At 43.2% G+C, this 26,049-nt stretch overlaps 1 protein-coding gene across 1 annotated transcript in view; it reads right to left on the bottom strand.

The window, feature by feature from the left end:
• The window catches only part of PDE4A (phosphodiesterase 4A), a 272,456-nt gene that overhangs the window by 224,032 nt on the left and 22,375 nt on the right, over positions 1-26,049 (bottom strand). The window lies entirely within an intron of this gene.

Genomic DNA, 26,049 nt, shown 5'->3' with positions numbered 1-26,049 from the left:
ATTAGACAGTCAATGGGTAGTAGCCCTTGTTCTCTCAGTGTGTGTCACATTTGTACATGGAACACCCATATATTGTACCCTTCATCCCAATATGGTCTTAAAGAGATTCACGAGGAAGGATTTAAAATGGCCGCTACCTGTTCTAAAATGTGAGAAGGACTGGTTGCCTCCACCTGCCTAGTGAGTTGAAGGGGCAGAGCCTCTACACTGCTCTATAATAGTAATGATGTGATTCTCCCTACGATATGCCATCATGGCTGAGCAGCCCAACAGGAAAACTCACTAATATGTAGTATATGAAAGTGCCAAAGCATAGTGTGTAGTGAGGCTCCGTCTCCTCAGCCCCTTGGCACGTCTGCAAGTGGTGGTAACTGGTCCTGCTCACATTATAGGATGGGTTGCTGGTGACCATTTAAAATCATTGCTTGCTGAAGAACCCCTTTAAATGATTGATCATGCTTTTTGTTTGTATGTTGAACAACTGCCGAGATATCTGCATTTTTAAAAAATTTCTATGGGGAGGGAGGAGTGTATAGAGGGGCATTAAAAGAAAAGTGCTCCAAGGGCTCTGACCAGCCCCTTGGTGCTCAAATGTCGTCATTTGCATATAAATAAAAACGCGGATATCTCTGCAGCTGTTCAACATACAGACATAAGAAAAGTATCATTGTAATCAACATGATCAAACCAACCAGGCAATATGCTTGATTGGTAAGGGTTGATCATGCTGACAAATGCTCTTTAAAAAGCTGCGCTTCTATAGCTATCAACCCAAAGCTTGTTTGACGGCCATTTTTCTCCACTTCCCTATACCCATGCTGGACATGCATGTGTTTTCAACAGGTAGAGGGGAGTAAGCCGCTGCCAGGCACCTCAGTACCTCCCAGACACCTCTGGTGGCGGCTCAGGCATTAAAATGCAACATGTCGGATCCTTTTTTCCTTCCAAGATCATTTTTGTAGGGGGGAGTGGGAATCGCACACTACCATACATGTAAAACAGTTGGTCGATCATGCTAATATCGATGGATTTGGCCAACTTTACTCTAATGTGTATGAGCAGCTTAGACAGAGCAACAATAGTCAGTGGAGAATTTCCATTCTCATGAAAAACATCCGGTAGCATCCCTTGTAAAACAGCAGAATGGTTGATCTCCCACGATCTGCACAAATCCCATAATTTCATCCCCTTGCATCTTGTTTATACTGTACATGCACCAGGACATAAAAACCATCCCATGTGTTATGGAATACATAAAGAACATGTTTGAGGACACACATGGCATTATATATACGTCCTACTTGGACAAATCTAGTTCAAAGCAAAAATGCTGGCAAAAAGGGAGGACAAACAAGAAAAGTCTTGAATCCGAGCATGTGTTTTCAATCTCTCTGGCCCTGGCGTGACCAGGAAAAACTAGTCCACTCAAGACAATGCTGTGCACTCAAGTAAAGCTGCAGCTAATTGACTTGAAATAACACAAACCTCATCCAAGCTTCATTATCACAAAAATCTGATCGAATGGATAAAGAAAAACAAAAAAGTACAGCCAACTCTTTTCTGGTCACGTTGCTTTCACTGAACATGGTCATTTATATTTAGTCTAAAGGTCATCAAAACAGACGATTTCAACCAAAACGATTGTCCTCGGGGTGAAGAGAAGTCAGCAGTGTTTGTCATTTTCACTGGAAAGCCAGATGAAAAATCTTGTGGTCATGGACGACAGATTGATTTTTGAAAGAACATTCCCAAAAAAACTGTTTGTCCATTGCATGGCGTCCCTGAACATGTATGGTCAGTTTGGACCACTGTAACAGCCAATATGGACAAAATTAAAATATGTATGGCTAAGTCTGCAAAATGATCGTTCACCAGATGATCACTGGTTCAACGATTGTCCAACCATCAACCTTCTTCAATCTCGTGTGTATGTGGATGTCTCATAACAAATGTATACATATGCACCTCTTTCTCCCCCGCCGTTCTAAGCGCTGCCAATCTGATCCTACTCCCACTGTTCACAAACCGTTTAGCACCATGTTAAGGACCTAATTCTGGGGGCTGCCACAGGCAAATGGTCTCAAGAAGACGGTCGCTTCTTAAATAGAAGCCAGCTGTACAATCAGTGGATCATCTGGGGCCCTGCTTCGATAAAACCTGGTGAGTAGCTGTTACAGGGGAAGCTGTGCCGGGCCAAGCAAATTAATAACCATCTATATAGTAACAGTACATTGATGGACCAAGTCCAACAGAGCGAGAACCTGCTGTTAGCAGTGGCTCTCTGGCTCACAGAGGAAGGTCTTGAGCAAGACACCCCTTCTATGATGTCTATGAGAAGTGGTCATCTACATGTGAAAAGACAACTCCTTTAAAAGAGAACATGTCCATACATCTATATTACATGTCTCTGTGTGTATATACATAGGTTGTATAAAAGACTCATTACTCTTTCTCTATATGTAATGTGCAGACTTTAGTAATCAGATACAGATTAGTTTCTAATGAGGGGGTCTGACAATCCAACTGAAAAGACGAGTTGTTTGGTAAGTGAATCCCTAACTTCTGGTCCATCTCACATCATTCACATTTTCAGTTCCCGGACTGATGCTCTACAGACCACGGAGCAGCATGTTCTTAGTTATCAGTCACACCTTGCCATTTCTCATCTCAGACTGCCTTATTAATCAGATTTTTTTTCTTCTATTAATAAATGTAGGTAGAAAAATTCCAACTGGCCAAAATTACTGGCCTTTTTTTTAAAAAAAAAATTGGTGTTAAAACAGGGCACGTGATATCCACGCCTAAAACAGATTCCAATGATGAATACATGAATTTCCCAAATGTCACCAAGTTAGATTAAAAAGACAACACGCACCTGTTCGCTCGCCCAGATTTACCATGCAAATGTTCCTAAATGTATTCATGAAAACGCAGCCGCTGAGATGAAAGAGAAGCCGAGAGAAGAGAAAATAAGAATACTGAGATGTGGATATAAAGGGGTATAGTAAAGGTAAGTGAAGTACGATGCGCAGAGGAGAAGGAGGATGGGGAAGAATGACTACCCGCCAAAACTGGACTCTACAGGGGATACATGGGATAAAGGGATAACGACGGCAGGGCAGGAAAAGGAAAGGGTAGGAAGGATTAAGGAGGTAAAATAGGTGGTAAAATTTGGAGAGGCATGGCAGCTCAGCATGCCCACAGCACGCTCTCTACTAATCCCAGCAAAGGGAGCAGTAGGTGAGAAGCGTGCTGGGCTATGGACCAGCATCCCGTGGATTGAGAGCATGCAGAGGAGGGGGCTGTCAAACACATAACAGCAGCAGAAACTACAAAGGCTTAATGATAGGGATATACTTAACCCCTTCACAACAAGCAAAAACATCTAGCACCGTGAAGGTCTACCATCATAAACTTCAAAATAACCATGTCCAGGACATCGAATTGGGACAATATAGGAAACACAGGAGCCAGGAATGCTATAGAAACAGTTGGAAAGGACATGGACTGCACGAATCGACACCCAGGTAGCAGTCTCCAGGATAGTAGTCCTCACTAGATAGTTGGGTTGCGGGTGGAAGGCTTGGTCATTGATGTAGTCAACCTGATCTGAATCCGCAGCATGTACCTGGTCATATTCTGGCTCCACACTAGTCCCATGTTGTATGGAGACATATGGCACCTATAAAAGTCAATGGAGTTCAATTGGATGTCAACCAGCATTGATTTCAAATGACTAAAGTCAATGAGGTTATGTATTGATCCACTGTAGGCCACGTCCACTGTCGAAGAAGATGATAGATACATTTGGATTATGAATTTAAAAAGTGGATAGCCACCGAAATCGGAGTTCAGTAGTGATTTTTCCGAACATCTTTGGCCAACACAATGGATATTAAAGGAGCCTGTGGCAGTCAGGGCATGCTGGGAGCAGTAGTTTCACATGAGCCGGAGGAGCCACAGGTTGGAGATTACTAGTTTAGACGATCCATGCAAGAGGTTGGTAAGATAATTAAGATGATGGGTTAATGCAGGTTTATGTTACACATTTTGTTGTGTTCCTACCGTTTAACGCTGAGCTGGTGTTTAATTAATTCTGCTCATTACAGCTTCACGTTCCTGGTAATTAAATTCTCAGTTTCCAGGACTTCATAATTTTTCTTTTTTTTTCGCAGGGAAAACCCAGGACAGATATGATGTTATAAGTCTTTTTCTGAAGCGGCAGTGGAATGAATATTTAATACATTGCTCTCTTCATAATGAGAAAAACTGAAATATTTCCCACGCTGAGCTTCATAAGCAAAAGGTACAATTCTATTAGAACTTGCAGAAATGAACGGTGAATACAAATCGGGAGAAATTCACTGCTGAACTCATTTCCTGCTCTCTTCAATAAACTGGTCGAAAAAAAAAAAAAACATCCTGTGAGTAATGTGAAGGAAGCGCAAGAACATCATGCAGGATGGAACTTATCATTTCGAGATAAGAATACGCAGAACGTGCAGAAGCTAACCACAAGGTGTTACTGGAGACCAAAATGGTCTTTGGAAGGCAAAACCTCACAGAGATCTGCTCTTAAGAAGAAACTGACTTATTGTCTTCTATGGGAGCGTTTTGTGGGCATGCTTTAAGATATAGACAGAGGTAGGGGGGGGGGGGGAGAGGAGGAGATACTTAAAGGAAAGTGCCTGAATAGGGTTGAAACTCCAGGATCATGCTTTTTATTTCACCTAAAAAAGGATCAGACCTGTCAAAGTGAGTGCCGGAAATCGTGAGACTTAGGCTACTTTCACACTAGCGTTCGGAGCGGATCCGTCTGATGTTTCATCAGACGGATCCGCTCCGATAATGCAGACGTTCGCATCCGTTCAGAACGGATCCGTCTGCATTATAACTTAGAAAATTTTCTAAGTGTGAAAGTTGTCTGAGCGGATCCGCTCAGACTTTACATTGTAAGTCAATGGGGAACGGATCCGCTTGAAGATTGAGCCATATGGTGTCATCTTCAAGCGGATCCGCCTCCACTGAGAATGTATTAGGGCCAGACGGATGCGTTCGGGGCCGCTCGTGAGCCCCTTCAAACGGAGCGCACGAGCGGACACCCGAACGCAGGTGTGAAAGTAGCCTTAATGTGTATAGGTCGAACGTGTACGCCAGCTTTACTAGGGAGTATTATAATACTAGCAATAGGAAGGACAGCCTTTTACAGCAGTGGATGTGGAACCATTGTATTAATCAACAGATTTGGCTCAGGGCTAATCCTAAAAGCATTACCCTGCCAGTTCCCTGGTTTTCACCCTATAACTTCTATACAGGGATCTGGACTTTGCTGCAGGGGAACCACCAGGCTGCTACCCCCTGGAGTAGTCTTTGTGTGGTTAATAGCTGACCCATGGGGGCCAGAGGTCAGGCAGAATCATAGTCGGGACAGGCAAAGGTCAGGGCTGGGGAAGTACGTGCAATATGGTAACAGTTCCGAGGTCAGGTCAGGGCAGGCAGCAAAGGTTCAATGTAGATTGCAGACACAAGTCAGGTCAGGTAGCAAAATGGTCAAATATGGCAAATGGGCAGAGGTTGGTACTTGAGCATACAACAAAACACCTAGCAGGAACTTTGCCCAGAGGGAGCACACTCAGGATGAGAGACCTAGCCAGAATGCAGGCCACCTCCTGAGAGAGGGAACAAAGTATATCCGTTAGCCGGGACTGCCTAGGGAAGAACAGCTGGAGGAAAGTCTAGCCCGTCGGGTATGTGCAATCAAACAGTAGCAGCGAGGGAAAGCACTACAGCCCTGCTGAAATCTACAGGAGCATCGTTAGATCATCAGATAGAAGAAATGCTAGACTAAAAGCACAGAAAAGGTGCTTAGAAAAGTCTGAAGATCCTCCCGTTACAATGATCAGTGGGGTTTCCCCCCCCCTTCCCCGACCCCCCCACCTTCCCCTTCCCCGACCCCCCCACCTTCCCCTTCTCCCGATGAAAGCCATCAATATGTGAACCAGAGGTACAATCTAGTAAATCTTATAAGAAAAGCCTTGGGAAAACATAGATGGCCTGGAAAACCAATGGTTGAAAAGAAACGTAAATAGCAAATATCGGTCTTAGTTTTCATTAATATTTCTCTGGCTCCCAACCAGTAATGTTCGGCCCCACCAGGGCACCTTTTGTATTCCACATTCTTTTCCATATCTGGGAAAATATGACACAATATAAAACATTAAATGCAGAGGCTGGAGGAAACTATTGCATGACAATTACTTCTCATATTTCCTGCCACATGGCAATCATTACATAGTAGGTTATGCAACTGTAGGCTAAAAAAAATAAAATAAAAATGCCGTAGTCACAGCTATGATCGGTAACTCTGCTCTAAGGTGGGTGGTCTGTAAACAGGTGGTCTCAAAAGAAGGGCTAAACCTGCTGAGGTGTTGTTTTTTCTCTCAGAAGCTTTGCATTGCAGTTCTACTTGTTCTGACTGGCTTCTCTGAATTAGCAGAAGCCCACCATAAGGAAATCTGAAATTCAACTACAACAGGAATAAAATAGTTCTAAAACTACAAGCAACTAAACAAGCAGCTCTTGACTTTAGGAGAAGCCTGATCCTGTCAAAGTGCAGAGGGCATGGCAGTTGCAGAGAGAGCAGAGCCTCTAGGTATAATGACAACGACCTCATTGCGCTTAGAGGCTCATTTGCATATATTAAAACATAATTTTCCTCAGCAATGCGGGCACATATGAACATGGGACCAACACAGATGCCTTCAGCTGCCAAGCGCAGGTCAGCCAGTGTCATAGGGATAAACCTTCTGACAGATGCCCTTTAATACATTCGCAGCATATTATGCTATTTAAGTCGTTATATAACAATGGTTGCAGCCCTCCGCAGATGAATGGATTTTAGAGAACTGTAAAGTTAGCTCAAACTTTAACTTTTCAGGTACCTGGGTCCACTATGGAGTCAAATTGCAATGGATGCTTCATATCCTCATTGTTCAAACTCCCAGACATGATCTTCAAAAGATTTCAGCTCTTTCATCATCACATATCAAAGCAGAGTTAAGCCGAGAAATTTCCCATTTAAAAAAAATAATAATACTGAGTTCTTCACATAATGGCATTATGCAGATGTGGCCCAGTTCTACTGTCCTACATATGTAGAACGTCAAAAAACATACAAACACATACTCCAGAGTCACCATATTATTATCACACACACACACATTCATCCATCTCCTCCCATTACTCTGTCCATATCTCATGCAATGCTAGTCTCCACCATAAATCTTGTATTAATATATGGAATTCAGTAGCTGCCCTTTCAAAGAGCTACAAGTTGGAGACCACTGGTCTTGGGTACACCAAGCACAACCAAATGAGAGGAACACTTAGGCCAGCGCTTAGAACAAGCAAAAAGGTAAACTAAGCCAATAACAAACATATCTTGCGCAACCATGAGGCTTGGAGTGGAAAAATGGTGGTATCTAAGAGGTACCATTCCACAAAGCTGAAGATATGGACGATACAAAAGGATTAGCCCCTTAACAAACAGTTTTTCATGTGCAGCAGGTGGGCCCAGAATAGCAACCCTAAGTTTATGGTAAGATAGTGAGGTCCTCTAGACACTGGTGGGATCCATCATATGATGGCTTTGGCATTGCATTGTCAGCAGTGGGCACAGAATAGTAGATCAAAGCTCATGGAAAGACAGTGAGGTCCAATGGGCACTGGTGGGATCTATCGTTTGATGGATATGGTATAGCATTGTCCACACTCCACGGGGGGCACAAAATAGTAGCCCAAAGTTTATGGTAAGACAGTGAGGTCCATTGGGCTCTGATGGGATCCATCGTACGATGGATATGGCTTGGCCTTGTGGTTTCTGCTAAGAACAACAGCCACACTGGTAGTCTGAGCAAAGTCTAAGCCTTCCACACACATAAGACAATGATAAGAGAGGACTGGTCATGGACCTTACAGGGAAATTTCCCACTGGGCCGATGCCCAGAGGGTCAACTGAGTCCCCTCTCACAGCCACCGGCCAGGTACAAAATTATCTGATGATTTCAGCCTTAATGCGTCAGGTACTTATGCACAAAAAAAGTCAGAAATTTAACTGTATCACCATCCTCAAGACGGTGATACAGTTTAATATTGCGGCAGTTTAAGAAGTATTTTTTCTGCACTGTGGTATATAGTTCTTCTGGAGTGGTATTTTATGCTGGTCCTGCCTGCTTGAATTGTCCCTGCTTACTTGTGTCGGCCCTGCTTTCTGTCAATTTGAACCCGCCTACAACATACGGCCACTTTCAGGTTTTTTTTCCAGGGCCACTTTAATTTCCCAGTCCGCCCCTGGTGGCAGATTAGTAGTTTGTGGGATCATTATTTTTAACAATTCCACTAGTAATATGCATGACTAAAGTAGCCAACCAAAAAAATAAAATAATATATATGAATTCCTGAGCACAATGGAAAACGATCTGATAAATTGTATAACACTGTATAACACCACAATAAGTACAGCTCTGGACATTGTTGCCCCCCTCACACACAACAAAACCCGAAAAATAAACAGACAACCCTGTCACACCAACCTGACCAAAAAACTCAGACAAGTTTCCAGGGCTGCTGAGCGGCGATGGAAGAAATCACATTCTAAGAAGAACTTCACCACATACAAGCAATCCCTCCTTATTTTCAAATCCTCACTCACTGATGCAAAACAGGCCTACTTCCCATCTCTCATATCTTCCCTGTCCCACAACCCCAAACAACTTTTTAACACTTAATTCCCTTCTCCGTCCCCCAGCGCCCCCACCCTCTCCTCTCATATCAGCTGAGGACTTTGCCACATACTTCAAACAAAAAATAGTCAACATCAGAGAAAGTTTCGGTACACAGTCCCCACAGACCCTCTACACAACTGCTCCATCCTCTTCTCCCAAATCCCACTTCTCCACCATTACAGAAGAAAAACTCTCCACTCTACTCTCCAGATCACATCTCAACACATGTGCACTTCACCCAATCCGATCCCACATCACCCCTAACCTCACCACAGTGTTTATCCCAGCCCTAACTCATCTCTTCAACCTATCACTAACCTCTGGTGTCTTCGCCTCTGCTTTTAAACATGCTACCATTACACCCAACCTCAAAAAGCCTTCACTTGACCCATCTTCTTTGTCCAGTTATAGCCCCATATCACTTCTTCCATATGCTTCAAAGCTACTTGAGCAACATGTCCACTCTGAACTGTCCTCTCACCTCTCCTCCTGCTCCCTTTTTGACCACCTACAATCTGGCTTCCGACCCCACCACTCAACTGAGACTGCCCTTAGCAAAGTCACCAATGACCTACTAACAGCCAAAACCAAAACACATTACTCTGTCCTCCTTCTCCTTGACCTGTCCTCTGCCTTTAAAACTGTTGACCACTCCCTTCTGTTACAAACTCATCTCTTGGCCCTCTCCTGGATCACAACATACCTTACAGAGGACATTTAGCGCCTCCCACTCTCACACCACTTCCTCGTCTCATTCCCTCTCTGTTGGTGTCCCGCAAGGCTCTGTCCTAGGACCCTTGCTCTTCTCTATCTACACTTTTGGCCTGGGACAGCTCATAGAGTCGCATGGCTTTCGGTATCACTTTTATGCTGACGACATACAAATCTACCTCTCTGGTCCAGAAATCACCACCCTACTATCCAGAATCCCACAATGCCTATCTTCCATATCCTCCTTCTCCTTTCGTTTTCTAAAACTTAACATGGGTAAAACATAATTCATCATCTTTCCCCCCCAACAGACCTATCTATCACAATCAATAGATGCACACTCTCCCCGGTCAATCAAGTCCGTTGCCTTGGAGTGACCTTGGATTCTGCCCTCTCCTTCCGACGACACATCCAAGCCCTTTCCACCACCTGCAGCCTCCAACTCAAAAACATCTCCTGCATCCACGCTTTCCTCAACTTTAAGTCTGCGAAACTGATTGTACATGCCCTCATCATTTCCTGCCTAGACTACTGCAACATTCTCCCCTGTGGCCTTCCATCTAGCACTTTCGCACCCATCCAATCTATCCTCAACTCTGCTGCACGACTGATCCACCTCTCACCCAGTTACTCCTTTGCCTCTCCCCTCTGTCAATCCCTTCACTGGCTCCCCATTGCCCAGCGAATCCAGTTCAAAAACAAATCCATACAAGGCCGTCCACAACCTGTCCCCTTCCTACATCTCTGAGCTACTTTCCCGATACATCCCCACACGCAATCTTCGATCCTCACAAGACCTCCTTCTCTCCTCTTATCACCTCCTCCCACAATCGCCTCCAAGATTTCTCCCGTGAGTCCGCCACACTCTGGAATTCGCTCCCCAACATATCAGACTCTCACCTACAGTGGAATCCTTCAAAAGAAACCTAAAAACCCGCCTCTTCAAACAAGCCTACAACCAGTGACCCTGCTGCCTCTATACCACCATGACCAACTTTACCCTCTCCTACTGTGTCCTTCTCCCATACCATGTAGATTGTAAGCCCTCACGGGCAGGGCCCGCTCTCCTTCTGTACCAGTTTGTAACTCATCTTGTTCATGCTTAGTGCAATTCTCTGTATTATGTATGTATACCCCATTTCATATGTACAGCGCTATGGAATTAATGGCACTTTAATAATAATAATAAATAATAATAATAATAATAAATTTAGCCAATCATGCCATAAACATGAAACTGTGGGCAACAATGGCTGAAATCGTACAACCTGGCTGTTGACATTTTTCTCAGGCATTGGCCATAGAGAAGATCATCCATGTTACTTTTCCGAAATTATGGTCAACTTTAAAGAGATTGTCTCACCTGAAATATTGGTGGCATATCACTAAGATACGCCGACTAATGTCAGGTACGGGTCCCAACTCTACGACCCACACCTAAATCTAGAAAAAAGCTCCCAGATCGATTGTACACCACACATGCACGGCTGCCCTTAATTAATTTCTATTGGGAGCACTGAAAATAGCTGAGTGCTTGCTCAGTTATTTTTCGGCAGTTCCATGGAAGTAAATGGTGCACTGGCCGTGCTTGCACAGTGCTCTCTCTAATCATTTCCATGGGACTTACGAAAATAGCCGAGTGTGCCACTCAGCTATTTTCTGAGCTCTCACAGAAATGAATAGAGGAGGGCTGTGCATGCGCAGTGAGCTCTTGTACTCTTAAGGAGCTTCGTTCTAGAGATAGGCGCGGGTCCCAGAGGCAAGACCTGCACCTGACATTGGTGGCATATACTAGCGATATGGGACTAATGTTTCAGGTGAGGCAACCCGTTTAATCTCATGTGTACGGCCCGCTGTAGACTACCAGTGGATCCAAAGTAAGACTTCCATCTTGAGGAACCATATCTCACACACAGTATGAGCTTTAGACTGGATCCTGACCAAATTACCAAGTCATACACCCCATTAAACTTCAACAGCTTTAATATTCAGAGGATTTTTGTTAGCCTCCAAACCAGAATAGTTAGCTCACCACTACCTAAATGGATAAACTGTAGATGCTGCATCCTGACATTGTGACTACTACTTTTCAGTGCAGTACAGATAATACACTGTGTCTGGCTGCCAAGATGAACAGCAAGACACTTATGATAGCTGTAGAGAGATTTGCAGTACCCAGGGAATGTCACTGCTCACAGACATACAATACAACGGACTGCTCCCTTGCAGCATCAGAGCTCCATAGGGAAATGTGTCACGGTGCTAAGATCTCTGGTTTACAGGAGCTCATGTCACTGCTAGGAGGTCATCCTGCCCTGCAGTTCGAGGTCTCTTATATCTCAAGTTGTCTGGAGATGCCCACATTCCTAAAGCCAATTAATCTTCCCCTACCAGGCATGTTTCTTGACCTTACCACCCCAGACCATGAGACTAATAATTGCCTCTTACCAGTAACCATCAGCGAGGTCAGCAGATGGCACATCATCGAGCATACCCATTATCTGTGCCAAGAAAACCAGCTTAGATATGAGTATATAGAGGAATGCTAGCTTCACGGTGGTCCCAGGCTGGTGGAAATGTGGACAGTTTTTACAACATTGAACACCTTCAGGGCAAATTTTTAAAATGATTGCATTCTACTAATTTTTGGCTATAAATCACTTTTTAAATTGGCCTTTAGAAAATTTGTATCTATTTTCTCTGTACAGATGTCAGTCTGTCTATTTGCAGACTAGCGGGATTTCTGTTCATTGCGAGTCCCATCAGACGGCTCATGGCTGAACTCCTGACAGCTCATAAACGCTCATTTTAGATTTCACATCTGCGTTATGCAGACTGTTCTGAGAAGCGGTTTTCGTCTGTCCGATTCATGATATGTTTGCCGAGTTGCAGCCGGATCTCAGAAGGTCCCCATTATAGTTAATGGGACCAGCGGATATCAGGTAGCATCCGGCTTTGATGGATCCAGACATCTCCGGTAGGGATGCCTAACACAAATAAGAATATGGCTTAGGCCTGTTTCACATCAGTTTGATAAGGACTTCTCTATAATGAGGTCAGGAGATTAGAGATGAAACCTACACAGGAGTTGTCATCTGATGAACAGAAAATGATAGTCTACAAATAGACTGAAATTTAACCCCTGTATCACAAATACTGCAGAAAATGTTTAATAAAGACCAATTGAAAATATGATTTTAGACCACAATGAGTAAAATGCAATAATAAGAAAATGTTCATAGCCTTTAATCCACTGAGGAATATGGAAATAAAAACAGTAAACCTAACAGCAAGAACAGAAGTTCTAGTAAATATGTCCCAATGTCGGCAATTTTAAGCACAGAGTTAAAGTAAAAGAACATAAGGCTATCTCTAAGGGACTGCAAAGAACGTAGAGTTTTGAAAAACAGAACCAGCAATCTTCTTAATTAAAGCTGGGTTACATAAAGTAGCCTGAATCTCTGTTTCTTGGACGCCTGTGAAAACGACTGGTACCAAAAATCTAGCAAAAGCATAGTTTGGCCACATAGGACAACCTCCACACAGATGTGTCCTTTTGCACCACTGGCTAGAGATATCTCGAAATTGGAGGTGCAAGATTTCTATCTTTGAATTTTGCCTTACTATATTGGGTGTTGCAAGAAAAGTTTCAAGGCTGGGCATCTCTCTCCATCTCAGGAAACACCCTTTCGAGACAAGAGGAAAGGTAACAAAGGACATGCATATCTGTAGGCATATTTTGTGTTTTAATCAGTATTTGGCTACATGAAAAAGACAGGCTGGCTGTTACCGAGTTGCTTATTGAGGTAGTGATTTCTTGCTGAGCGAGAGGGAAAAATTTCTGTCCTATTCCAAAACCTTAAAGGGTTTTCCAAGATTTTTGATGACCTACCCCCTGCTGATCAGTTATTTAAGAAGGCACCGGTGTTGACTCTCTCTCCGATCACCATGCACAGCGTCGTCCATTTGATAGCGGCTGTGCTTGGTATCGCACAGGGCTCAGCCCAATTCACTTCAATGGGGCTAAGGATCAGCAACCTACGGCACTTCAGCTGTTCTTTAACTACAATTCCCAGAATTCCACCTTTCATTCCTATAAGAGTTACCGTCTTGATGCTCTCCAAAAGAGAAGCACCTGAAGAAGACAACAATTTGTGAGAGATGTTCAAGATTTCTTAATTTCTGTAGGCTTTGATCAACCTGTATGAAAAAGAAATTCCCTTATAAATCAGGCACAATGCCATGTAGGTCTAAGCCAGCTGAACGTAATGATTTATTTCACTTAGTGATCCGTTGCTTCATTCTGGAAAAAAAAACATACTAACCCATTTGCAAACGAGCAATTAAGTGCGCCAATCTGTGCATCCGTGCTCCCCGTGCAGGAGTGATGACTATACAGGAACCTGGCCCTGTCAATCAAGGAGAGAGAGGGACTGACAGAGGATACAGGAGGAGCAGAGGTGCACAGAGTGGCTTGGGTCCGCCCTTGGTGCACTTAAATGCTCATTGGCTTATGGATTAAAAGTTCTTTTTCTCCAGAATGAAGCAACGAATCACTAAGTGAAATGTACTATTACATTCAGAGGAGCTAGCTCTACATGACATTGTCCTTGGTATAATAGAGAATTCCCTGGGGACCAGCTCCCTTTAAATAGGTCAAAACCTTAAAGGGGCTGTCCGGGTTCAGAGCTGAACCCAGACATACCCCCATTTTCACCCAGGCAGCCCCCTTAATATGAGCATCAGGGCATTTCATCAGTGCAGGGCAAGGGCTTTTTTGTTTATATTATTACACTGCTAGGTGGAGGCTTCCGCCGAGCAGTGTTTCCGGTGACATCACCAGCTCTGATGGGCGAGCTTTAGCGCTGCCCTAGTGGTTTTACAGGCTAGGGCAGCGCTAAAGCCCGCCCATCAGAGCTGGTGACATCACCGGCAACACTGCTCGGCAGAAGCCTCCGCCTAGCTTTCCCCATGGAGAGCCCGGTACATCACCGGATCTGCTGAAAAAGACTTTGCCCTGTGCGATTTAGCTCATATCACAGGGGCTGCCTGGGTAAAAAAAAGGGGGATATGTCCGGGTTCAGAATTAGATAACAAAGACACAAGAGCTACCAGATCTAAAAGAGCAGGTAAGATGATAAATTCAGCAGGCTTATAGATTAACCCTTCATGAACATCTTGTAACAAAGAGATTCAAATGAACTGGGGGTACTACTGAGGGAAGACCCTGCATTGTGGCCATTGAGATGCCGTTCCACTACAATCTCATTACAGCCTTTGTTGTGTAAGGGAAATTAAAGTATTTTTGAGCTTCTATTTCTTTGAGTGAAAAGGGAATTCCTTTGTACATGATATGAGTCACTATCACCCTAGTTTTATCATGTAAATGGGGCACAATCAGCACACGTGAACCTGTGGAGATATTTCCTGGCCCCAGACTGTGAAGGCTACGCTCCCGAAAGAAAGCTGTAAAAATACTCCTCTGATCCTCCTTAAGATGTGGCTGTAACGCACTTCAGAGCAATGTCTGTGTGGGATCAAAAAGTGAACACGCTGAGCAATGCGTCTGGAGATTTCTATATCTAATCTTATATCTTCAGTCACAAAGTGCTCCTTACCAAATATATCTAACCCTTCCTGACAACAATACTGCCTTACATATTACTGCAGAGGGAGCCTGACACTGAGCGGATAAAACGGGTACAAAGATAGTACAACGATAATAATCACACCGTATAATGGCAGTATCTATACACTGATAATAATCACACTGTGTAATGATAGTATCTATACACTGATAATAATCACACCGTATAATGGTAGTATCTATACACTGATAATAATCACACCGTATAATGGTAGTATCTATACACTGATAATAATCACACCGTATAATGGTAGTATCTATACACTGATAATAATCACACTGTATAATGGTAGTATCTATACACTGATAATAATCACACTGTGTAATGATAGTATCTATACACTGATAATAATCACACCGTATAATGGTAGTATCTATACACTGATAATAATCACACTGTATAATGGTAGTATCTATACACTGATAATAATCACACTGTATAATGGTAGTATCTATACACTGATAATAATCACACCGTATAATGGTAGTATCTATACACTGATAATAATCACAACGAATAATCTATACACTGATAATAATTACATCGTTTAATGGTAGTTGCAGTATAATATACCAGTGTATTTATGCACATGAGCAGAGTCATTGAGGAACACCAAGATGTTATAAATCGGGGAATGGAAACACATGTTCTCCAGCATGAAGTGAAGGCATTTCCCTTTCCGTTCTTCCCGTGTTGTGTTATGTTGGAGGCATACAAATCATGGATTGTCAGAGCTGATGTTAATGTAATGAGGAAAAAGGCAGATCCCAGAACACATATAAACAGTAGGAATATTTTTAGCAGGACACAAGTACTTCGTCTAGCTGTAGTGTAAATATACAGGAGAAGACTTAATTTTTAGTACTAACAGCACTATGAATAACTCTAGGTTCCAGAAAGTACCGTAACCCAAAACATTGGTTAGGTGTATGGCCGTACACAGTGGATCTTCTGCTATGGATTTGTCCCCGAATTTACAGTATTCATTATAAGGGGTGAAATCAGCAGTGGATATCTGATTCATGCCATGGGTTTAAAATCTGTATCACTGGGTGCTTTTGTAACATCACGTATACAGGGTGGGAGATACAGTCATATACTTGGATGGTCTGTGGTGTCTAAATAACTTTTTGGCTTATGCTGGGCCTAGAATGCACCAGAGGTACATTGGGCACAGGCGGCCATCATCTTACAATGATTTTCCTACCACATCCAGTTTATTCCATTTATATTTAATACAACCGATGCATCTGGATGTATTAAATGGTACAGGTCCGTTTAGTTCTGGCTTTGAGATCCTCTGCCGGACCTCAAAACCGGAATTGAAAACGCAGATGTAAAAGTAGCCTTATCTGACATAGAAGAAATCCTGCAAGTCTGATTAACATCCCTTGTACAGTATGTCTTCTTCTGTCTCCTTTCACTGTTCGCTCTGTAACTCACTTCAGTAAGATTGCAACAAACTCCCCTCCATTCATGACTCATTTCTTTCAAACTTTTCTCCACAGTCTGACACCACTTCTGCTGCTCTCCCATACATCCAGGCCTGATAACAGGAAGGAAAGAGGAGTAGACATAGTTCTTCCCCGACCTTGCACTTTCCAGGTCAGTTCTCCAGTACCCACACTCTCATTCTCCTTCCACAAAGTCCATACCGTTAGGATCTACCTCCCATTTTTCCTGTGATTGTCTACCATCCTGCTCAGGACAGCCCATCCACTTTCTTGACCACTTTGCTGCCTGCCTCATTTTCAATCATGAAAGGTCTACTCTCTGGGGTCTTATGGGTGACCTGAACATCGCCACTGACAAACCAATCTTTTCACCTGACTCTTGATTGCTGCCAAACATCACAACTGAAGCTTTAAAAGTGCCTTTGATGACACAGATGGCAGCAATTTAAGTACGTGCCACAAACTCAATTCTTTCACCTCCCTGAATTCTACAGCACTGCAGATCATTAGTTTTCAGGAGAATTCTCAGTTGAGACTCCCAATGGTGATAAAGTTGATGGTATATCCTAGCAGTAATAGAAATATCCCTTTAATGGAGTTATACTGATTACCTTTACTCAGGAAAGGTCATCATTATGTGATCGGCACCCCTGCCGATCAGTTAAAGAGACTGCAGTGCTCTGTTGAGCTCTGCAGCCCCTCTCTGCTTACCAAGCACAGCGCCACATATTGTATAGTGGCTGTGCTTAGTATTGCAGCTCAGCTCCATTCACTTCAATGGGACTGAGCTGTGCCTAGGCCATGTGACCAATGAAGGTGACTTCATTGGCCTAGGAAGAAATTGTGGTGCTCACAGAGCACTGCGGTCTCTTCAAACAGCTTATCAGTGGGAGTGCCAGGAGTTGGTCTCCAACCCCACAGCATTAAACACTCAGACAACCGCTTTAAAGTGGCAGTGTGTACCTTCATCTACTGGGCCCCTGTGCAGGTACACAGGTTGCACATATTACATGTATAGCCGTTACGAGATATAATTACTAAAATTGGATAAAAACTTCTGGAAATTAAATTAAAACCTCTATATTACTCGTCTGATCTGTATTCACAGCGCTGTTGTAGGTAGCGTTTTTTTGTTACTTCCTAGCAGCACTCGGCTGACATATCAGCATTCTTCGTGCTGCGATATGATTTCAGGAGGGAAATAAATGCTTGTAAAGTAATGGGTATGTAACAATGCAGAGAGCCGTTTGCTGTTCTGTCTGGCAGTGAGGATGCCAACTTCAGCAGAAGACTCATTATCACCCTTGCACTTTCTCCCAGCTCTGGTGCAAGCAACTCTTCTCTGGTTGTAAACATAGTTTCCCGTGTCCTGTACAATGGAGTTTTATTACAATTTTTTTCTGTATTTCCCTGTCCTTTACATAACCAGCATGGTCAGATGGCCCTCGGCCAACTCCACAACAAACTTCTGGAAGCTTTAAGCCCAGTGAGTCTTCTACAGTGCGGATCTACTGGCACAGGATGAGTAAGATACCTTCATGTGGTTCCTGACCGGTTGCTCTCATGATGGCATGTTAAATTATAGGCAAACCGTGGCTGGCACATTAGTACAGCCACCGTATGACAACCTACTACAACTCTGGGTTATGCCACGTGATCAGTGCTATATAGCTGGAACAATATCATGTGCAGTGGTGGACACAACGGTATTGACAGTTCTTACTTCCTACCTTGTTTTTTACTACATCATGGCTTATACTTCTCGTTGGGAATATCTGCAAGCTGGCATCACTGGGAACCCCCAATGTTAATACAGATTGGTTAGAGTTCTACAATTTGGAACAATTCACAGTTAGCTGTAATAAAACTTTGTTAGACTGGTTTCATCATCTTGCATTGAACTTGAGTTACATTAGTCTTTTCCAACGAGACTCTCGATTGAAGAAGAGAAGAACTTCCAGAAAAGTAGGTTATTATCACACTGGTGTCTGAGACGGGCAGGAAGTGCAACAAGTTCTACAGTACTTCTTTCGATTGCCTACTCTACAGACCCCTCTCTGCCAAATCTAGGCTGAGGTTGATCTCGTAGGCATCAGTAATGAGTGTCCTGGCTGGGATGAAATCTGGGTCCTTAAAGGGACACTGACAGGCCCTATAAACATATTTAGTTATTCCTATGCAATCATAGATCTATTTAAGTATATTCCAATGATATAAGAGTACCCCCTGTCCGCATTGTAAACCATGTAAAAACAACTTTATATTGATCTGTCAATCACATTTCTTTATGCCCAAGGGGCGTTTTTTCACATTTCTTTATGCCCAAGGGGCGTTTTTTCTCCTATCTTCGTGCCCAGCTGCCCAGCTCATTATTATTCACTGCGCTGGGCGGCTCTTACATTCCCCGATCCTGTCAGTTGCCGCGCATGCCCAATAGATACTTATGGGCATCGGCCTCAATCGGACCATCTGCGCATGCGCCGGCATCCTGGCACCCTCCCAAGCCTGTAATTGAATCCAGCGCTCTTCTCTCGGGCGCTGGATTCAATTACAGGCTTGGGAGGGTGCCGGCGCATGCGCAGATGGTCCGATTGAGGCCGATGCCCATAAGTATCTATAGGGCATGCGCGGCAACTGACATGATCAGGGAATGTAAGAGCCGCCCAGCGCAGTGAATAATAATGAGCTGGGCGGCGCTAGGAAGCAACAGTTGAGGCGCGGCTGGGCACGAAGGTAGGAGAAAAAACGCCCCTTGGGCATAAAGAAATGTGAAAAAACGCCCCTTGGGCATAAAGAAATGTGATTGACAGATCAATATAAAGTTGTTTTACATGGTTTACAATGCGGACAGGGGGTACTCTTATATCATTGGAATACACTTTAATAGATCTATGACTGCATAGGAATAACTAAATATGTTTATAGGGCCTGTCAGTGTCCCTTTAATTCTGATATTAGGTTTTTGCCATGCATAAATACATAACTGTCTATCTCTTTCAGTACAGTTTGTGTTTACTGAACACAATATAAGGGCAACTGGGGACCTTTAGGAGGCAGAAGAATACACCTCTAAATTTCACTCTAAATTAATTAGTGTATGTATATATACACTCACCTAAAGAATTATTAGGAACACCTGTTCTATTTCTCATTAATGCAATTATCTAGTCAACCAATCACATGGCAGTTGCTTCAATGCATTTAGGGGGGTGGTCTTGGTCAAGACAATCTCCTGAACTCCAAACTGAATGTCAGAATGGGAAAGAAAGGCGATTTAAGCAATTTTGAGCGTGGCATGGTTGTTGGTGCCAGACGGGCCGGTCTGAGTATTTCACAATCTGCTCAGTTACTGGGATTTTCACGCACAACCATTTCTAGGGTTTACAAAGAATGGTGTGAAAAGGGAAAAACATCCAGTATGCGGCAGTTCTGTGGGCGAAAATGCCTTGTGGATGCTAGAGGTCAGAGGAGAATGGGCCGACTGATTCAAGCTGATAGAAGAGCAACGTTGACTGAAATAACCACTCGTTACAACCGAGGTATGCAGCAAAGCATTTGTGAAGCCACAACACGCACAACCTTGAGGCGGATGGGCTACAACAGCAGAAGACCCCACCGGGTACCACTCATCTCCACTACAAATAGGAAAAAGAGGCTACAATTTGCACGAGCTCACCAAAATTGGACTGTTGAAGACTGGAAAAATGTTGCCTGGTCTGATGAGTCTCGATTTCTGTTGAGACATTCAAATGGTAGAGTCCGAATTTGGCGTAAACAGAATGAGAACATGTATCCATCCTCTGATGGCTACTTCCAGCAGGATAATGCACCATGTCACAAAGCTTGAATCATTTCAAATTGGTTTCTTGAACATGACAATGAGTTCACTGTACTAAAATGGCCCCCCACAGTCACCAGATCTCAACCCAATAGAGCATCTTTGGGATGTGGTGGAACGGGAGCTTCGTGCCCTGGATGTGCGTCCCTCAAATCTCCATCAACTACAAGATGCTATCCTATCAATATGGGCCAACATTTCTAAAGAATGCTATCAGCACCTTGTTGAATCAATGCCACGTAGAATTAAGGCAGTTCTTAAGGCAAAAGGGGGTCCAACACCGTATTAGTATGGTGTTCCTAATAATTCTTTAGGTGAGTGTATATATATATATATATATATATATATATATATATATATATATATATAAATAAATGTATGGCAGCACCAATTCACACCATATAGAGCGGGTGCTATGTCCAGGGAATTCGCTGCTTACCCTTGCATACAGTCAGAAAAGGACAGCAACTCCAATGGTACAAAAATGATTATTGGGCCACAGTGGCCCAATAAATAATCATTTTTGTACCATTGGAGTTGCTGTCCTTTTCCGACTATATATATATATATATATATATATACACACACACACTGCGTGCAGAATTATTAGGCAAATGAGTATTTTGACCACATCATCCTCTTTATGCATGTTGTCTTACTCCAAGCTGTATAGGCTCGAAAGCCTACTACCAATTAAGCATATTAGGTGATGTGCATCTCTGTAATGAGAAGGGGTGTGGTCTAATGACATCAACACCCTATATCAGGTGTGCATAATTATTAGGCAACTTCCTTTCCTTTGGCAAAATGGGTCAAAAGAAGGACTTGACAGGCTCAGAAAAGTCAATAATAGTGAGATATCTTGCAGAGGGATGCAGCACTCCTAAAATTGCAAAGCTTCTGAAGCGTGATCATCGAACAATCAAGCGTTTCATTCAAAATAGTCAACAGGGTCGCAAGAAGCGTGTGGAAAAACCAAGGCGCAAAATAACTGCCCATGAACTGAGAAAAGTCAAGCGTGCAGCTGCCAAGATGCCACTTGCCACCAGTTTGGCCATATTTCAGAGCTGCAACATCACTGGAGTGCCCAAAAGCACAAGGTGTGCAATACTCAGAGACATGGCCAAGGTAAGAAAGTCTGAAAGACGACCACCACTGAACAAGACACACAAGCTGAAACGTCAAGACTGGGCCAAGAAATATCTCAAGACTGATTTTTCGAAGGTTTTATGGACTGATGAAATGAGAGTGAGTCTTGATGGGCCAGATGGATGGGCCCGTGGCTGGATTGGTAAAGGGCAGAGAGCTCCAGTCCGACTCAGACGCCAGCAAGGTGGAGGTGGAGTACTGGTTTGGGCTGGTATCATCAAAGATGAGCTTGTGCGGCCTTTTCGGGTTGAGGATGGAGTCAAGCTCAACTCCCAGTCCTACTGCCAGTTTCTGGAAGACACCTTCTTCAAGCAGTGGTACAGGAAGAAGTCTGCATCCTTCAAGAAAAACATGATTTTCATGCAGGACAATGCTCCATCACACGCGTCCAAGTACTCCACAGCGTGGCTGGCAAGAAAGGGTATAAAAGAAGAAAATCTAATGACATGACCTCCTTGTTCACCTGATCTGAACCCCATTGAGAACCTGTGGTCCATCATCAAATGTGAGATTTACAAGGAGGGAAAACAGTACACCTCTCTGAACAGTGTCTGGGAGGCTGTGGTTGCTGCTGCACACAATGTTGATGGTGAACAGATCAAAACACTGACAGAATCCATGGATGGCAGGCTTTTGAGTGTCCTTGCAAAGAAAGGTGGCTATATTGGTCACTGATTTGTTTTGTTTTTGAATGTCAGAAATGTATATTTGTGAATGTTGAGATGTTATATTGGTTTCACTGGTAAAAATAAATAATTGAAATGGGTATATATTTGTTTTTTGTTAAGTTGCCTAATAATTATGCACAGTAATAGTCACCTGCACACACAGATATCCCCCTAAAATAGCTAAAACTAAAAACAAACTAAAAACTACTTCCAAAAATATTCAGCTTTGATATTAATGAGTTTTTTGGGTTCATTGAGAACATGGTTGTTGTTCAATAATAAAATTAATCCTCAAAAATACAACTTGCCTAATAATTCTGCACTCCCTGTATATATATATATATATATATATATATATATATATATATATATATATATATTTTTTTATTTTTATTTTTTCAGTGATTACACTGAAATCTGCTACTCAATCGGTGAACACTATGCCGACAGAACTCTAAATCCTTGTGGACCTCTTTTAATGCAAGTCTTTGCTTCCTACAAAGCAGATCAATACATTATGTTCTAAACAGACACAGAAAGAGCAGGGAGTGTTTGCAGATGTGAAGTCAGAGTTAAGAATTTCTAGTATGAAAGTCATTATTCAGGATCCAGTCCATTCTAGGATCCTTTTACTGACAAGAGACTACAGAGAGCTCTTTACTTGAAGATTTTGCATAGGTGCACACTATCACCAGACACTGTGCGACACTAGGACACAATGCAGTGCTGGCGCCAGGACTCTCTGATGCGCTGAGTGGTGGCGGCGCCCGGAGGAAGAGAGGAAAACGAAGATTTTTTTTCTTTGTGTCTGCTTTGTGGTTTGCATTTAAGGGACAGAGGGGTTGGATGGATTATAGAGTCATCAGCAGTCTCATTTGGGGTCTGTATAAATTTTGGGTGTGATCTGATCTGGACTCCGTATGAATTTAGGGGCCAATTTGTGGTCTGATCTGGGGTCTGTAAGAATTTGGGGTCTGCTCTAGGTTGTAATCCGGGGTCTGTATGAATTTGGGGGCCGATTTGGGGTGTAATCTGGGGTCTGTATAAATTTGGGTTCTGATCTGGGGATGATTTGGTGTTTAATATGGGGTTTGTATGAATTTGGGGGCTGATCTGGGGTCTGTATGAATTTGGGGGTCTGTTAATTTTAGGACCTGGTCTGGAAGTCTGTACTTATTTTGGGATCTCATCTTGGATCTGAATTAAGAAGGAGTTCTCCATCCATGTGAAAATGTATTTTTGAAAACTGACTAGAACACCACAAAAAGTAGTGATCCCTCTCTCATGCCACTGTTTTCACCACTATGGGAACTCTTGGTGTAGCCAGGCAGAGACGTGACCAATGACAAAATCCTTCAAGAGATCTTGTCTGAAATTGCATCTTTTCATCCCTTAGATTACAGATCTTTTTTTCTTCCCTCTAATAAAATCTACATAGTTTTCCTCTGACATAATGTAAAATGTTGACTAGTGGTTCCAGGCATGGAGATCACAAGGCATAATATCTCCCACAGACCCCGAGAGCCTTGAGCTGGGCCCGGGGGCAATCAGGAAGGAAATAATAGGTGAATATTAAGGAAGGACCGGATGGCGATTATGAAGATTGGCAGCGTGTACTGTTTTGTCATCTACCGGAGGAGATATTAAAATGCTTCATCACAGTCTCGGCTCTTCTGCAGATATGTGTTGTAGGAACAAGTCTGCTCTACCAACACAGATGGGACCAGATTGTAAGGAAATGCACCGTGTGTCACTCAGTCTTGAAGAGACTGTCCGCTTTGTTAGACCATTTTTGGCTAGAACAGTCTCCTAATAATAAGCGGATCACATACTGTATGGTGTCCCATTGTGTCACGAGCCACGTCTGACTCCGTTATACCCGGGGTCAGGAAGTCGCAGCGGGTGGCTGCGCGCTCTATGTCTAAAGATCGCGCTGTTTCTTAATGGTAGCTTTCTGTGTTTGCCTTGCAATCCTTTTTGTCTCACTCAGGGATCCGTAGCTTTTTCTCCTTAGCTGTTTCTTGTCTGTCACTCCCAACCTCCTTATATTCTCCCTCCCACTTCTCTGGTTGCCAGATATGGAGCTTCCTGCCTGGACTTCTATACTGACCCACTGGAGCTGTGTAGCTGTGATTCCTGGTTGTCGTACCAGAGCGTTACCCTCCGGATCCCTGTTGGGCTTTTGTTGTCCGCTGTTGTCGCCCACCTGGGATTATATGTTTTGTCTGTATTGTCTGTCCTCTCCTTGGTGTTTTCCTTTAGTGTTAGTGGTGAGGACTAGTGTCCCCACTGCCCTATTTACTACTTAGGGCTCATCTTAGGGAAAGCCAGGGTTTAGGCACGTGATCGGTGTACGGGTGAGGAACCCGTCTAGGGATGTCAGGGCAGTCAGGTGCCAGCCTCAAGGTGAGTTAGGGGTCACCACCTTTCCCTCTCCCTTGGACAGGGCCTTCCCTTTTCCCTCCCTTTGCGTCACGCATGTGATCGGCACGACGGTCATGATACATTGCTTGGAATCGCATCAACTATTCGATGAAGGAACCTGGCAGCAAGCATTTAATTCCTCTGCAGACCACCACAGGGTAAATTAATTATTACATAGTTCTCATGGAAATCAATGGGCTGTCTGTGTCATGTAGGACATACTGGGTTCTCCAGACTGGGACAAGTTTTGATTAAAAGATAAGGAACTGAAGATCAAGGTTTACTAAACCAGAAAAAAACCTTTGAAGACTCTCTGACCAGCCACTCATTTTTAAAGGCCCTAAGTATAGATACAATGGACCCATATTTCAACAAGGTCTAGAAAATTCTAACAGATCTCGCTGAGTCCGTCAGGTTTTTGTTTAATTCTTCTTTAATGGGTAGAATATCATGAAAGAATTCACCATTCATCTCAAAAGGGTCTTTGGAAACCTGTTGGACCAGAACCATGCAGCTTTTGTAGAAGAGCAAGTACTTCATGCAACCCTTAGAAGAATTGTCCAAAAGAAACCAATGACAGCTAGTCCATGTTTAACTCTTGATGCCAGTCCTGTAGACGTACGGTAGACCTAATGGTATTATTGAGAGTAAGAACCGTTACACCAGCCGATGATTGGGCTGTTCGTTCCTGACAACTAATCTGTGTAACATGCCACTTAAATGGCAAACGAGCAAAGTTTACTTTAAAACCATTGACCATGACATCTTCCTGAGTAGACTTGTATGTGCCGAACAACTACATGAACGATCAGTGGGTACACACAGTGCCGATGACTGCTCTATGTAAATGGAGCTAAATAAGCACTGATACATATGCAACATGGTGGATTGGTGCTCATTTCGAGCAGATATATGCCCACGTAAAAGATACATACACTTTTATCACTGTCAGTGGCAAATCCCCATTTACACAGGACGATGTGCTATCGACAGTCATCTATTTTAATGCCCATTTCAAAGAAAAGGTCAAACCATCGGTGGACAGGGGCCAATTGTTGGGAACACCCATTCATCTGCTCGATCGTTGGGTTTTCAGAGAGATCACATTTTCAGTGTATTCTGTACATACAGCCTTATAATCGGCTCAGTATTTTCTGTTTCATTCGCACTGCATTGTATTGTTGCTTTCGTTATTGCACAGTACTTGGCAAGTTGCTGTCATAATCGGCATTGGCGTACACAAGAATTGTAATTACTGTCACAGGTATTGTGCTAATCCTTTGTATTACAGGACTACAGTAATATTAGCGTTCGGCACCACATTTTAAGTCAAACTCTTCTAAAGAGGGTTGTTTTTCTCATTTTTTTTCTAAA

This window comes from Bufo bufo, chromosome 1 (genome assembly GCF_905171765.1).
Source record: "Bufo bufo chromosome 1, aBufBuf1.1, whole genome shotgun sequence".
Lineage (NCBI taxonomy): Eukaryota > Metazoa > Chordata > Amphibia > Anura > Bufonidae > Bufo > Bufo bufo.
This window is presented reverse-complemented; position numbering and strand designations above follow the sequence as displayed.